The sequence below is a fragment of the Topomyia yanbarensis genome, chromosome 1 (assembly GCF_030247195.1).
Source record: "Topomyia yanbarensis strain Yona2022 chromosome 1, ASM3024719v1, whole genome shotgun sequence".
In the NCBI taxonomy this organism is placed as follows: domain Eukaryota; kingdom Metazoa; phylum Arthropoda; class Insecta; order Diptera; family Culicidae; genus Topomyia; species Topomyia yanbarensis.
Genome location: NC_080670.1, coordinates 8718031 through 8722422, shown reverse-complemented (window position 1 = coordinate 8722422; position 4392 = coordinate 8718031). Strand labels below are relative to the sequence as shown.

At 35.6% G+C, this 4392-nt stretch overlaps 1 non-coding gene across 1 annotated transcript; it reads left to right on the top strand.

The window, feature by feature from the left end:
• The first annotated feature begins 858 nt into the window (after nucleotides 1-858).
• Trnag-ucc (transfer RNA glycine (anticodon UCC)) lies at nucleotides 859-930 on the top strand. Its single transcript has one exon. It is a non-coding gene; the product is annotated as a tRNA-Gly (tRNA).
• The last annotated feature ends 3462 nt before the right edge of the window (nucleotides 931-4392 follow it).

Sequence of the window (4392 nt, the reverse complement as noted above, 5' to 3'; positions counted from 1 at the left end):
AAAAATATCTAGTAAACAAAACAATTCGCGAAAGAAGTTGGACACATTTTTAGGTACGGTACTCTAAAAAATTTTGATGCTGATTTCGAAATCACTGGTCTTCTGTTGTTGTATCCACAAATTCCTTTCGACGTTAAATTTTGCTTACAAGTAACAAAACAAATGCTAATTTTGGATGCTACAGCTCCATTTCTTTAGTTAAGTTTTCGTTTTAAGCCGGGAAGCATCCCAAATTACCATAGCCTAACCAGCCCTTCCATTCGACGATTCAATTCGGAAAAATTGCCCCCAATGCACATCCCTCCGTTCTCAAAAAACAAGAATTTCCACGAACTCAAAACACCAGAACTCCGGGCTCTATGTTCACGAACAGTAAAAGCATCATTGAAGGTAAACAAAACATGTTTTTGAAGCTCGTACTTTTTTGTTCTTTGCGAACAAACATTCAATTTAATTTCAAAGGCTTAGAACTACCACCCCGAAAAAATCATAGGAAGACCCGCTTACAGGGAGTTGGGTGCCGTAAAGGAATTTTTAATTTAATTTTACCTTTAACCAAGCATCCTCCCTCAACATATCAGTAACAGACGAGTACGGTTTGCTTGTTTTACACGTTTCATACAGTTGTTGATTTTTTTGTTCGGTATTATTCATATCAACAAAATCGAATCCAAACACCGACAAGACATTCGGAGCGAAATGTATATAAAACGAAGGTAAACATTGTTATCATCACTATTGTACCGACTGATAACAACGACGAAATCATTCGAAGAATACCTTCCTAATCATAAAGGTGATTCTCCTGGCTGTCTGCTACGGGAAGCAGGGTGAGCCCACTGGATAGTTCAACCACAGGCGTCGGTGGTGTAATGGTCAGCATAGTTGCCTTCCAAGCAGTTGATCCGGGTTCGATTCCCGGCCGACGCAGGATGCTTTTTTGTTGGCACTTGACACAGCCGAACCCGTCGGACAGAGTCGAATGTACAGGCCCCCGAGTAGCTCTCCACTCGTACGATGAAGAAGCAAAAAAAAAGAAAAACATTGCCTGGCTTTGATAATCGAAGACTGAGTCTGAAAAATAATTTCAATGCGGAATGTTTTAAATAATATTTTAACATCGTGGCACACATCACAGTTTTTAATGGGTTCGACTATAAGAATTTTAATTTGTAATATAGTTGATAGATCCCATTGATTTCTTATAGGATATGCAAATCTTATAGGGGTCGCGGTACACTATCGCTACAGTAATTGGTACAAGAGAGCTCAAATTTATTCATTTGTTTTTTCGGATAATTTCTAGTATGAAAATTTTCTAGTAAAATGAATTACATGTGAACTACCAAACAAAAAAATATTTGCTCATGGTTATTTTGAACTCAGCTGTCCTACTCTTTAAAAATCAAAACGAAAATTTCTTATTACGCGACGTTTCGGCTTTTGGTGAAGGTCTTTCTCAAGGGAGGGGTTACAGTACTTATCCGTTCATGTTTCGTCGCAAAAGTACCAAAAATACTATGCCATGCAAATACAATATAAGATCTATAAGATTTATATCAAAGTACAATAAAATACTGTCAAGATAACAAAAATACTATAAAAGTACAATTCAAATAACAAAAAGAACCGCAAAAATGCCATTTAAATAACATGATACACTAAAAGATATATAAAAATAAGTCCGCTTAAAAATGTGGAAACATGAATATCAATCGATTGATGCATCAAATACTATGCGTTTTCTTTTAATTTGAATTCAACTATAGAGCTCTTCATATTTTCCTCCCCTTCGTTGATGGGTTTGACGATATTGCCAACATCAAACATATTTCGTGCATCAGTCTTTTTTATGTTTTGTTTTTTGGCACTTTTCACCAGCCGGAGCTAGCGATCACCCATTAAAGAAATGTAAAAGTGGAAGCCTATTGGTCTAAGTATAGTAATAATTGTGGTATAACACGTTAACATACAAACGATCCAACCCCTCGCCATGATACACAAAGACGAACATGCAATCACCGTCAGCCAAACACAACTACGCTCAAGCTTTCGCAAACACAAAACACACGGACAATTTGACGAACGCCATTGCACTTATAATCTGAGTAGCGCGGTCTCAAGCTAAAAATAAACGACCATTCCCACGAGCTTGTGGAGTTCTTCCGCCCGCACTTCTGAACCGTAAACTCAATATCACAATAAGAATCACCGCCCCGCTGCAATTATCTGTAAGCAGTGTTTTAATGGGTTATATTCTTCTGCAATTATCGTGGGTGAATCTGACAGGGAGACCCTCCGAGAACCCAGCTCTAGTCGGACAGCTCTCGAAAATAAAACAAAAGACCGAAATTATCATCAATGTACCATAAAAGTATTGTAAGATCCACAAGATAATTCAAAGATACCATCAAATACCCTAAGGGAGTCTACATAAATCCCATAAAAGTACCTTGAGAACCGTAAAAGCGCTATAAAAGTTGAAGAAATAAAGTATTATAAGACACAAGAATTTCGCTAGGAATACCATTAAAGTACCATAAATGAAAAATTTAAATTTTGAAATATCAAAAATATCAAAATTGTTTTAAAACTTGTTACAAAAGTACAAAAATACCATGGATGAATGCCCCGTAAATGCAGTAAAATAACCGTAATTGGATCAAAAAAGCATAAAAGTACCATATAAATAACTTAAGTACCATAACAATGTTATTGAAATGTCTTAAATATAACAAAAGATCTTTAATAACACCATTAAATGTAGAGTAGAGTGGGGTCAAATAGGTTAGTTCATTTTGTCGAGCTCGTGCGATGGTATTTTTGCACTGATTTTGACAAGCAAGCACTAAGGTTATACCGCTGGCAACGTCTTGGCAAAAATGGTTTTCGCAAAATATTTTTCAAGCTACATCTAACAAGGCGAGGCTACTTTTTTCGATGTTTTCGAAATCTGGAAATACGATAGGTCGAGGTCAAATCAAACAATGTACTCGACTAGAAAAACCCTGGTTAAACTTTTATTTGAAGAGTATCAATACAGTAGATTATTTTAAAATTAAGTTGACATAATTGAGGTAAGAAAATGAGAAGTGGCAAATGATGTGAAAAAATAAATAAATACGCGAAAGGAAATGTTGAAAAACCATGTTGCTTTGGCAACTGCGCCCTGGCTTTGTACCTGCGAATGACTTCTTCGGTGTCCTCGTCGTCGCCAGAGTGAAGAATTGAAGTAGTTCATTCCGGCTCACATGATTGATTAGCTGTGAGACGATCAGTAGTGACCTATATTGCCCATGATCGCAAACCATTCCCATAAACATAGGAAAACAGGACATGGGTAGTATAGTGCCCCCAAATGGCTGACCTATCGTGCCCCAAGCGTATGTGTCATGTTGATGTCCGTATTTTTTCAAAAGCATAAGTATTGAAAACCCAACACAAAACTCGTATTCAGTATTAATTTTGACATAAAAAAAGCCTTTTGAAATTTTTTTACATTGATTAAATGTACTGTACGGAGGACAATATCCAAATCAAAGATGTTTTTTTTTTGTAAATCGACTTTAAATTTTTAAAATCAATTTTTTTCAGTGTAGGAGTCGATGAAGAATTTTTTTCAAAATCTTCATTTAAAAGTTTGACTAAGTTTGTGAAAATCACTACAACAACATTTTTTCGTGAGAGTTGCCATTTTTAGGCTATAACCATTTGAAAAAAATTGTTGAAAAAAAGACAAAAGACAGTCTGGAGCACTGTTGGAAAAACAAAGTATGCAAAGTAGCTTTTTGTGACAACGTCTTCATGTACAGAAAGGTTAATTAAAATCTGAAAGGGTGCTGCCAACTCTGAATGCGATTTAGCGCGAAATTTGTCTATAAAAACCGTATAAGTACCAAAAAAGATAACAAGCGTGTCAGCAGTCAAATTTTTTAATCTTTTAACATGAGGAACGTGTCATTTGAGCCGTTATGTTATGCTCAAGATATGCCATGAAAGCACCATAAAAATACCTAGAGTAGATTCAACGTTTCTTTAATATCAAAGTTTTTTTTAATATCAAAGTTTTACAAAACTATCATGAGCGGGTGTTAAACACACCATAACATTTCCCTCATAGTACTGAATAAGCTTCACTGAGACACTAAGAAAATACCATAACAGTACTAAAAGTATCAAAAAACTTTTAGATAGCAGGCGTGTACCAAAAAATCCATTAAAACATCATTAAAGTACCGTGAACCAATCCTCTAGTTGTCATTTTGTTAAATTATTATGCTAAATCGTCGCTGTTGTGCTATCTTATGACAAACGCCATTTTGGGGTAAACTGAGTTAGATATGCCACATTACTTGTTTGAAAAATCTCTGCAAAGTGGCGTTTTCAGAATTT